The 12,785-nt window shown below is 38.5% G+C and overlaps 1 protein-coding gene across 1 annotated transcript in view; it reads right to left on the bottom strand.

Moving 5' to 3' along the window:
• Positions 1 to 12,785, bottom strand: part of mylk4b (myosin light chain kinase family, member 4b) — a 34,116-nt gene that overhangs the window by 9,942 nt on the left and 11,389 nt on the right. The gene's annotated exons all lie outside the window — the stretch shown is intronic.

Genomic DNA, 12,785 nt, shown 5'->3' with positions numbered 1-12,785 from the left:
AACATCTCTAAATCTGAAGAGCCCGTGCCATTTTTCAGCAGGTTTAGTCACATTACACCATTAATCGCATTTTCATTTTGTTTTTCACATTGTAACAAGATTGAAGGAGGGATGCCAGCACGTGCGAAGTGGTAAAAAAGTTACTAATTAAAGAGGACTGAGATTATTTCTGAACACTGCCAAATACTATCAGTTTATCGCTTTTTATACCTAACTTGTTTCACTCAGAGTAGCAGAGAGGAGCCATTTAAATTTTTACCAAATCACCACCATTCTGACTATTTAGCAGACTGTTTTCTATCTTTCTGCAGTGTATTGCTGCATTTTTGAGTTATTTTGATTGTATTTATGGTTAAATATGAATATTAAAGATTTTTTTATTTGCTGTTCATTAAGTTTAAAAGTCATCATTTATTTTACAGCTCACTAATCCTGAGCCAACACTGTTCAAGGACAGAAGTTGAGTAAAAGTTAAAAGGGTTTGGTTTTCCTCTGGAGGCCACCAAGTGGAAAGAACTTCCGAGGTTCCCAATATAAGCCTGCTGTCCACACAAAGACAACGGGACACAGGTGATCCAGCTGACACCTAAGAACTGTTGATGCAGAGGAGAGGGGGATTGTGGGAGAGGAAACTTCCTGCACATGTGTTGCTGTACAGAATTAAAGAGGACAGACATACACACTGTCGCTGACACACGAGTTCATATTCATGAACAGGCCCACCTACTGAGACGTGACTCTGCACATTGACCTCAAACTTTTCCACATCTCAGTACAGTCTATCAGGAGTAGGCTGAGCGACAAAGCGCTGGCGCCTATATACTGGCACCCATTTGTCAACAACGGAAAAACCTGACCTATACTCTGCTCCTCACGCTGTTCCCAAGTACGGACAGCTCATCAGCTGTCAGGGTTAACACTTGTATCCCCAGTGGCTATTTGCTATTGAAGGTGAGAATGATAAAGGACACGGTGCAAGTGCAGACAGAATGCAAAACATATGGTTGAAATACATGTTTCCTTACTGAAGGAGATCAGTAATCCGGCAAAAGTGTTTTCACACTAAACTGCTTTATAAAGATTATTGCAAAGCCTCTGTTTGACATTAATCAAAGATAAAATACTGTAATTAGTCAGGGTCTAAAACGATATTCAGTGAAACTTCAGAAACAGCTCTCATGCTAATGTGGATTACTGCAAGTAAACATATAGAAAAATCTGTTTTTTGTAGCTTTTTCAAGCAATTGCTTTGTACGGTGGCCCTAAGAGGTCAAACTGTTTAAGAAAACACCTGAAATTATAAGAAAAACAACTGCAAAAGCACATAAAACGCAACAGAAGTTGTATAAAACACAAAGGACGTAGAAAAAAAATGCAGCCCAAGCTCACAAAAAAAATAATCACAAAACGTGACAAAAATACTATATGAGGGAGAAAAAGATGAATGCACACTATCTTCCATCTTTTCCATCTCCATCTGAGGATTCAGCAGTGCTGTGAAGGAGGAAAAAGATGGAAGAGATTGTGCATTCATCTTTTTCCTCCTTCACAGCACTGGTGAATCCTCTCCTTCATGCCTTCACTATCTCAGTGCAGTGTTTTGGTTTCTGTCACTTCAGGAGCTGGTCCGTCACAGTTTTGTTTCCCCCAAAACACTTCTGTTGTGCTTTTTGACATTTTTTTTAATAGTTCTCTTCTATTTTATTCAACTTCTGATGTGTGTTTTATGTGCTTTTGGAACATTTTCACATTTGGTGGTGCTTTCTGAAGGTGCAGTACATTTGGCCTCACAGGGGCACCATAGTTTTGCACTTGAAACACCACAAGCTAAACACCACAGATTCAACCACAAAGAGGTTTTTATATCTCTGTATCAACGGCCTGTTTCATAAAGGTATTTCTCAGGAGTTTTGCGGATAACTTGGACTCAGGGAAGAACTGGGTGATCAAAAGTCACTGTGTGAAAACAATTTCGAAAATATCTAGTTAAAGAAAATCCAGTCAGGATTCATTCATGAATGACACTATAGTTAACATGTCAGATGGCAAGGCCACCATTCTTTCTCTTGCTCTCTTTATTTTTTGTTCTCTTTAATTAATTAAAACATGTTCTATGTACGCTTGGTGTTCATTTTAAAGTAAGCTGCTCTGACTACATGAATACTTTTGTTAAACTTCAGTACTATATATGTTACAGCAAGTTAGCACAGATCTCAAGCATCTCTTTTGAAAAACTTCAGAAAGTTTTGCACTTAGCCATAGCCACTAAACAATGACCTATAGGAAACACACACAGGCAGTCAAATACACACATGTAATGACTCAAAAGAATTGCTGCCATTAAAATGCTACATACACACAAAAACACTGCATGTCAGGAAAAATTATTATTTTCAGGAGCTGTCTTTTTTGGTTTCTCTTTCTCTCCTTCAAAGATCCTTGCTTCGCCCAAGCTCAGTGAGTTGCTGCCACGCCGTCATGGAGAGTATTGACAGTGTTTATTGTTTCTAAAGGAAGAAGAGGTTACACAGACGTTTCCTGCCACTGCGGTCTTTTTGATTTACATTTGAGAATACTCAAATAGGAATGCCATGATATTTTATATGAAATAAACATCAAATGTGATATGCTGCTCTGTGGTCATAATTGCACTGTGTAAAACCTTTATCTTTTTCAAAGCTACTATTTGTGTAACAAAAAAAAAAATCAGACCAGATACATTTTAACAGCATTAAACAATTTTTTCACAGGCAACAACAAACAATACTGCTACAACAAAAAAATATTTTATTATTTAGATTATATTATACTGTCATATACTCAAAAGTATATTGTGCTTGTTTTAGAAATATATAAGTAAAAAGGGAGTAAACAGTACACTATTTTATATGAATGTATCTTCCTTTTCCCTACTTCTTTATTTCCTTATATCAGCATCAGCTCTGAATCACTGCATACTCCATAACAACTACCTTTTGTGGGGACAAATTGTGATACAGTAGATGGCTAAATAAATCTCCACACAGACTCCACACTACAATAGCCAAGAGCCAGTAGGGTCGGAGCAGAGTGCTGGTAGATTGGTCTGGTGGAAGGTTTAACTGTACCCTGTCAGACAAGCTCTGAAATCCCTAGTCAGAAAAGGTTACATGGTAACACGAGAGGCTGTGTGGTACAGGAGCACAGTTTGGGAATGAGGCTGACGCAGCCTAGCCACTCTCACCGCATATAGAATTACTCAGCAGGAAGACACAGACAATTTATAATGCTTCTTCTACTGCCGTGGGCTTTCCAGTAATCCATTATCACTCCCAGAGCCACAATTATAGTCTGTGTCACACATAACAAATGCACGCCTTGGGATGGTTGCTGTTGTGGTAAACCTGGTCCATATTTAACAATGCTGTAGCTTGGCGAGGGAAAGCTGAAATAAGAGGGACATGGTAAGTAGGTAATTTACTTAAGTGATGGATTTTTTCATATTTTTGAGACAAACATTTTTTCCTAGGCTTGCTTATTTATAAACTAGAACACAGAAAAATGGTCTAAAATGTGTTTTCAGTTTCTCGAAATGACAGCAAAATATAAATGTGCATGTGTCAGTAGATTCATGCATGCCTTTTCTATATTTTGCTTCAAATTGATATACTTGAAAAGCAGTTTGGGTCAGGTAGACGAGTGTTTTAAAGGACATAGGAAGAAGTAGGGCTTGTGGATTAAATTGGTGCCTCCTATCCAAATGATTAGACCAGGAAGGGAAGGGAAGGGATACAGACGAGACATTTTGGACCCACCGACAACAGCTCAGTGGCGGCTCTTTGAGCTTTGGCATGTTCCAGGGTGCTGGTCCAGCTCTGGGACCCCTGGATAATCCAGGGTTTCCCTCCCAAATGGCATCCCTAACCACATAAGATTCACCATACCATGAATATGACTCACACCACGCAACCTTGCTGAGACCAAAGATAGTTGCATTCAGAGAGGGGGTCCTCATCAACCCAGCAGTGTGCTTGACCTGAACAGTAACGAACCACATGCACACTCTTCACACAGACTTCATTTTTACATTTTACATTTTCTTAGAGGTTTTAGTTTGAAATTCTGGAAAAACCCTGAAAAGCTATTTCAGCCCTGCATGCCAGCCAAAGTATGCAAACCCAAGATACCGTCTCTTCATAGTTGTACATTTGAAATAGAAAATTTCAACATATTTTGCACAATCTACACTTTTTCCTTACAGTTCCCTATTAGAGATTTAGTCGTTGGGAGCAACATGAGTCAATTTGAAACTAAAGTTTTGCTAAACCTGCACCATGCAAAGCTGTAGTGATCTGTTCAGCAGGTTATGTAACATTTTGCGTTTAATGACAGGATTGTTCCGTTGTTGATAGACCATATAAGTCTGGCGAGTAGATGCCAATAGGAACAAGTGCACATATTATCTCCGCAGCTCCACCTGCTGCTTTTTTATCTGTCAAACCTGCATGTGTCACCACTGGCCGATGACAGTCTGTTCTTTCCACAGTTTAGCTGCCATGATAACCAGATGGTAGATTTAGCTCTCAGCAGCCTCAGAGCTCAGTGGGACAGGAAAAAATTCTCTTCATAGAACAGAGGTGCTTTATTACGTCAGAAAAGTTTGTGTGTATGTGAAGCGTGTTTGTGGTGCAGGGGGTAGCGAGGATAAGCATGCGGACGTGTTACATGCTAAACAGCATGAATGCATAACCCCGAGTGATATCACACAAATGTCAAATATCAACACTGTATCACATTCCATTTTATGCTAAACTAAAAGCTAATGGTTTAGATTTATTATATCAAAGCTTTTCTCGTACAGAAATCACACTTGCTTAAGTTCTGGCAATGGGCTCGGGCTCATTTTCATGATGCAAACATGCAGATAGACACAGTCCACAGGCACGAACCAGAGACACTTCTGGTATTTACAGGTAATTCAATAACCATGTTGATGCACTTAGGATATCTGGAGACCCCTAGAGCATCCTCCGCAATACTTTTTGGGCTACTTCTTACTTTGGGATACTTTGAGTGTTTATAGAAGCAAATATTCTACATATAAAATTGAAACAAAATCATTGGATATTTAAGGCTTATTATACACTAACTATTAGCTTAGGGCCACGCAGAGACAATTTTGCGAGATAGGATCTAAAAAGTTAAGCCGACACATATTTTTGTTTCAATGCCCCAAAACATGCAAAAGCAGCAAATCTGATACATCATACGTCCAGAGATGGTTTCAATACAAATGGGTTGTTTGGTACAGTCTGAAGTGAAGTCATTTCGTGCATTTTTGCTTTTCATGTGGTTTTTTTTCATAACATGTACCGCTGACAAATGCAACCCTACTTGTGACCCTCACCCTAAAAGTGAGAAGTATAGACATGCACATTCCTGAAGAGATTTGCTATTTATGTCCAATCCAATCTCATCACATTGTCACATCTGGGAAACGTTACGATGCAACACCATCATTTTCAGATAGACCTCCACAATACCCAACTCTTTAACAGAATTGAACAGAGTAGAAGCTGCATGTTTGCAGCGGTACATAAAAGTGTCTGACAGCAATCAAAGTAAGTGCTGTGATTTAAAAAAACAAATGGTGAAAGAGAAACACTTAAATACTTCTTCCTAAATCTGTTGCCGTAGATATATGTTAATGGATTTCTATAATCTGTAGTGATCTGGTCAGGATGTGCAACACTATCATTCTATAATAGTCTTTTAGGTACTAGTTTAAAGTAACATATAACAATGTAACAAGAAGCACTGCACACAGACGTCCACCAAATCAGCTCACTCTCTGGGCAGTATTTACTTTTAACAGAACAGCATTGTAATTTGTGTCTATTCATTTTGCTTTCTTTGTTGATTTTTTCCTAGCGTGGTAAAAATTAGCACAAAGGGCAGGATTTTGTTATTTGCTCTGTTGAAAACTATTTTAATATATGTGACATAATTTTTGACATAATTCCTTAGACAAAACAAGGGCAGTAACATACTTTTAAATAGCTCTATATAGTATTGAAAGACCTTCAGATGAATCTATTAACCTAGAAGGAGAGGTCAGAGGTTATTCACAACTGTGTAAATCTTTATACGATACTTAATTACAGCATCATATCGTATAATTACACTATGTAAAAATAAGTCTGGTGGCTGTATTTTAAAATCAAGTATTTTGCACTTTGGTCTTCTTGCCACTAGATGGAAGTCTGTGATCACAGACCCATCATGGACGGCTCTGCCATAGACTGTCTCTGGTCTATGCGCACAACTGTTGACTACTTGGGAATCTGGAAATAAAAGCATGTTGTCAGAGTGTAGCACCCAGCTGTTCCCTGGTTACTGTGACCCCTGACCTAATGCCCCTGTACAAACATTTAATCGCACAAATCCAAATAGTCAGTGCTTGCCATGGAAGATCTGCTGTACATGGTGACAGATCATAAACACAGCATCCAATCGCATATCTGTTTTACTGAGAGATGAAATTCCATGCTGGCTGGCATTCTCTTACTAACATTAGCTAATTTTGCTTTTGCCTCTTTCAGCACATTTTACATGCATAGCATTTTCTATTAAAGTGCTTAGCATATTTGATTAGTTGATTTAATTAAATAGCTATAATGAGCCCATGAACACTCATTTTACTTGTCCATTTATTACATGCTGCACTTTACATCCCAATGCATCCTTTATAAAGCAGCCTAATTAAGATGATGCTTCTCTCTCTGCTGTGTATTTTGTCAATGCTGATGCTCTGCTGCAAACTCAGGGGAAATAGTATAATCTGGATTAAAATGGGATACATTTTAAACGGACTCATTTGCTATTTTAAAAAGAGCAACACACATACTCTTAATCAGTCTAAAAGCTCTGCAAAATGTCCAGTTTTTACTGAAAATGCCCTTAGATATAGAATAATTGTTGTATATGTAATTTATATTGCTACTGTAAGCAACACAGGCCATTACTTTCCTTGAGATTAGTTTGCTGCACTCTGTTTATCTCAATAATGACTGACTCAGTCTGACTACTCAAACTGTTTTGACTCTCAGGTAAAGAAAAAATAGAAAAAATAAACATGTTGACTTTATAAACTAGTTTTAAAAAAACTAATCGGGTTATGTGGGCTAACAAATGAAGGTTTTTGTGCTTTTTGGACAGGTTTCAGTGGTTGTTCTAAATCTGCCTGCTTTAAAGACTGCTGGGAAGCTGTCTTGTTTGCTGTTGTTTTAACTACTATTCTTTAATCTGCTAATGTGTCGACAAATCCAAATGATCCCAAAGACAATAATGAAAAATGACTTGAATGTTTTAGCAGCATTTTCTCTCATTCAAAGTATTTCAGGCTTAAGGCCTGGCCAAGCAAGTTTTCCAAATGAATCGGTGCCAAATACCTGAGTCAGAGCCTACGCACAAAGAAAAATCCACTGAAGCTCACATAACAAATTAGGCTATTATGTGATTTCTTTCTAAGTGATTTTGTTCCCGTCTCTGTGTGGTCTGCCTCAAGTCTTTTGTTCAGTACTGTATATTTTTGGCATGAATCAATGAAAGTTTTCTGCACACTGTACATCACATCTCAATGATATTTACTGGAGATCTGCAAACCCATGCAGGCACAGCAAAGCTTTCTTAACGAGACTGCAGTGCTAACAGTCCACCACTGATCCGATCAAGTCACTGTACTGAACCTCTTTGCTAAAATGTCAATGATGGTGCATTTCGAAGCTTTTTGTAGCATTATTTTAGAAAAATACAGCCTGCTGTCGTATACAGATCGCTGAGGACGTCTGGGCTTCGGTTCTGGTGAGTTAAAGTCTGTATTTGTTCAGTCTGTCACTTAGCATTAATAAGCAGTTAGCATCAATAATATACACTCTATGAGAACACTTGCCAAAGATCTTTCAGATGGCTCTGGTAGTTGTGACTGTGCCAAATATGAACCAGTGAGTGTTTCCAACAAAATAAACATGTGGGTCAGCCCACATAAAGTAAATACATAGTACTGAAACAATTTGCTTACTACCTAGCCTTCATGGAGAAAACTCTTTTTGATAACCAGATGAAGAATAATTAGATTTCTCCACTTCAAACTTCAAAGTACAATAAACTCACACTTCTATGTACATGCCAACAATATTACCATCTACTGATAGTGACGCTAAAGAAATTTAAACCTAAAATTGTTTAACACATCAGCACCATTTTTTGATGATAACACCATAAACCTTGAAATTTCTCAACATTTAAATATAAAAGGTAAAAGGAATAAAAAAAGAAATACAGTGATCATCATTGTGTTAGAGCGATACAACAGGAAAGAAAAAGGATACGGAAATTACTCCTTTTGGAGCTCTGCATTGACACACAGCTTTGCCCGTGTATATTTATTTGTGTTTGTTGACAATGAAAAGTAAACAACTGGGGGGAAAAGTCTACTTCTGAGTAGAAAATAAGAATTAAAAGGACGGGTATGTTTCACCAAAACCCATTTTATACCCAACACCTGTTTAACAGAAAACAGCTTTTTAAACAGCCTGTTTTTGGTTTTAGGATACAGGGCAATAGTGCAGTAAAAGAAAAACATGTGACTATGTATCCACCAAATATAACTGTTTCCCAGCTTGCACATGGCATAATGTGAAAATATCTTTTTCAATATAAAAGTCATTAGTCTAAAAAAATGAATCTACATTATTTCTAAAAGTAGTTTTGCTCAGTTTAGAAAATTAAGCCTATAAAACAAGGCGGCTCTCGGTTCTGAATGTCTTTCTTTGTGTTTTTTCATTGTGTCATGACTGTGAGACTCAAACCATTATGGGCTCTTCTCTATCCCTCATGTATTTGCATGTGTGCTAATTTTATCTGAGCTATGTGAGTGTGAGAATCTGAAGCTGGAGAAACCCTTCTCACATTAGTCATACTCACATGTATTAACACAAGCTGCAGTTTACTCTTCACAAGCCTCATACAAAAACCCACGGTTCAAATTATCTTATCAAATTCAGATGACTGGTTTTGATTGTAAACTTACAATACTGGATTTGATTGGCTCCAGCCTCCCCGGTGATCCTGAATTGGATAACCGGAAGAGGATGGATGGATGCATGAAAGTCATGGTAATTATTTAACTTATTTGCCTATTATATCAGCTACAACTGATCTGTAACACCAATATTTATACAAATTCATTTGGAATTTCATAATTGCATTAGCCAAGCATATTGTAGCTGAAATTTGCTTTTAAGACATTAAACCCATAAAAGCTGATCCCTGGACTCACTGTTTGAGAGAATGGGGCTTGTAGTGTAAAACTACCTTGAGTCTTTGTGGCAGTCAGTATGACAAAAGAGCTGAGTTACATAAATGTACACATTTGAACACTTTGACTTAATTAAAACAATTAAATGCCTCCCTGCTGAGGCAATTTTGTTTTATCAATGATGCAAGAGAAGGGAAACAAAACATTGCCAGTGTGGTGACTCTTCAGTTTGTGGTGTGTGAACAGCCTTCCTCTTTGTGTCTCATGCTCTCACACTGTTGTTTAATAGAAAATTTATGTTAAACAGGCTTTTTTCCACACTCCAGTTGAAGACAAGATTAAGGCTTTTTCCCCATTTCAGTCCCAACACTAGTCCTTTAATGTTAAATAGAATGCAAAAGACTGTACGTGCATCTCTTGCTTAGTTACGCACACCTGTCTGTAAGTGACAGCAAGATCTGACAATGAGGTGACAAAATGTTAACAGGATGAGAAATGTGACCATCCTGAGTACTATCACAGCTGTCCTGGTGTCATATGTCTCATAAGTTACTTTTAATTTAAAGATCACAGATTGCACTTTCAAACTATATATATCTTGATTGAACATGTGTACATGTATATTTTCATCATCTCTTTCTCATTCTGTCTTTCTCCTCCTCCAGCATTGCTCTGTCGAATGTCACAAAAATCACACAGTTTGATTACATTCTTACATCATGCATGAGTTTATTCTTAAACTAAGCGACCACTTAAAACACAGCAGCAAAAATAGAAGTGCTTACCAACAGAAATGTTCTTGATGTCCTTAGTATCAGTGTTATTGGACAAAGGTGAAATTCACTGACTCATTTACTTGTATCGAACTCCAAAAGTATCCACAATCACGCCTCGCGTTTAGCGTCTATGCTTACTGACTGTTGTGGTTGTTGGTGTGTGTCTGGCAGCGATCTGCAGAGCTATAGCCGAGTTGTGTGCAACAGCAACCGCAGTTAATAAAAGTATGCTGAAAGCATGAACGAGTGGTCGAGTCTGTCGTGGATCTTTCACAGTAAGAAAACATAACTTACTGCAATCAGCAATCTACTGACATATGGTGGTGACATTTTACACACTGTACACTTAATATAGAGTCTATGAAAAAGAATCCTCCAACATTTAAAGTCTTTAATCGGGTTCACCGGTAACGATCGAATCACGAACCGCGAGAAAGGAGTCATGAGTTTCACGTGGTTGTGGGTAAGTAGCGGTGGCTGCAGTGACTCCAGACTTGCTTGCAGAAGTATGAGATGAGTTTGGCTGTAGTATGGACATATGCCGTGCATCCAGAGTGGGACACGATGACTTGAGAACAGTGTTTTGGATGTAAAACGTCACATTCAGCCATTTGTTTTAAAATCGACCGCAAGCTTCTGTCCATTACTTTTAGTTTTGCCTTTTGAAATCACATGATTCTTTTTGATACACCCTGTTAAGTAGCTATTATTTTATTATTTATTATTTTGTTCTGCTGGCTGTTTTTTTGTGCAAACACAACGTTAAAGACAAGCATTGCATTTAAATTAGTGAACTTTGGCATGAATGGACCATTGCAATCGTTTAGAAAAAACCATGAAGTGGAGTTTGTTTTAACAAAGGCTTTTCCTACAGCTTGAATGTCATTCAGGTGTGCAGTGATATTTTCGATTCTGCAGAGGGCTGTCTTGCTTTAACACCGTGGACAGATTTCTTTTAAACAGGATTAACCCGCTGCACCTACAGGCTACGAATCACTTTAAAAACCCTGAAAGTTGCTGTGACAGTAGTAGAAATGATAAGCAGAGCTATAAATCTAACGGTAGTCGATCAGTGTGAGGAGAAGAAGACAGAGCAATAAAACGATTAAGCTGATACTGACAGACATTAACTGCCGAAGCACCACAGCACCCAGCTTTATGGGGAGTGGGTCACATTTCCTTCCTGCTGGATTATGTTAACATAATAAACCGGCTTACTGGACACAGTATGCTTAAGTGTGGAGGGCATAGGCTTGTCTGCATGGAGTGGTGGAGTTAAGTGCAGTTGGATATCAATATAGATGTCACTCCTGGTGACATGTGTTTGACGCATGTATGATGACGTTATGTTTTCCACTGACACTCACACGTTGCCTTCAGAGGCATGAAATGTGGCTTCACATGCCTCAATACTATTGTTGTTGTTGGGTTTCATTAAAGCAGCATGTTGACTGGGCGTCAGCAGTTCAACCTCAGTGCAGATGAAAAATGTCAGTGATGCCAGAGATAACTGAGCTGATTAGTCTTACTGCCACTTTACAGTTACCGTCTATAAAACGGACCTCATCAGAAACACAACTCTTCTTCTTGGAGTGAAATCAGACACTACCAACAGATAACACCAGCATAGCTGAGCTGAGATATTTTAAGATCTTCATTGCAAAGATATGATAATCAAAATACCTGCACGCAGTGCCAATGGCTTCTGCTATCACAAGCCACCAAAGTGTGTGCATGTGTGCTCTTTTAGCATGGAGGCCTTCTCACTTCAGATCATCCATATAGGTGCCAGTGCTGCACATTATTAAACAGAATCTGTTATTTTATTATTAACAGAAATTTTGCCAATCATCTGAAAGTCCAGAAAATCAGTTTGTGCAAAAACTAATACACATTAATTACTGTGGTGTTTATTCGAATCATCATTAAAACTAATTTGTTTCTCTTTTTCATTTCACTTTTATTTTACCTGGAGGTTAATTGATATAAGAATTTCTCTTACAGGACAGACGTGGTCAAAGCAACAATCACCACTAACAAACAGAATCTCAGAATCAGATTGCATCACTCTGGCATCAAGACAGCATCCCTCTGAGTGATAATGTGACAACATCCATTACTTAATTTCTGCTTAATAGAGAGCTGCAGCTTGTCAGGCTCTAACATATTCCACAACATGAGCGATGCCAGATTTCCCCATTTCTATATTTCTTACTCTTTACACTTGTGCTGTTTAGATTGAGTGACCCTCATGCATGCTCCCATATTCACCTGTGCAGATGTAGCACAGCTGCATTGACCTAAACTACTGTCTCACTCTGTTACCTCTGCATCTGAAGATGATGTAGTCTTTCTTCTCTTCTTTGTGGAGAATAATTTCCACAGCCGTCGCCACAGAAAAGTGGCCACCAGACACACACTGCCTAAGATCCAAAGATCTTTATCCCTTAGGAAGTTCTCCATGATGGAAGCCTTCCTCTTCCTCTTCCTGTCCCCGCTGTCTGCCTGCACGGGCTGTCCGTCTTATTTCAGGCTCTTTGCTGGCTTGGGTGGCTGGCAACAAGATGTTGACAAGGGAAGAGGCAGCAGGCCTTATTTATGAAATAGCTAGGCTCCTGTATCATGTAATGCTAAATCGTTTGCTTGCAGCGGTATCAGAAGAGGACAGGGTTTCTGTGGAGTCGAGCCACCCGCCCACCCAGCCACCCATT

The sequence above is a fragment of the Mchenga conophoros genome, linkage group LG17 (assembly GCF_057382185.1).
Source record: "Mchenga conophoros isolate Kocher_MC1m ecotype Shallow Benthic linkage group LG17, M_conophoros_male_GT1.1, whole genome shotgun sequence".
Lineage (NCBI taxonomy): Eukaryota > Metazoa > Chordata > Actinopteri > Cichliformes > Cichlidae > Mchenga > Mchenga conophoros.
This window is presented reverse-complemented; position numbering and strand designations above follow the sequence as displayed.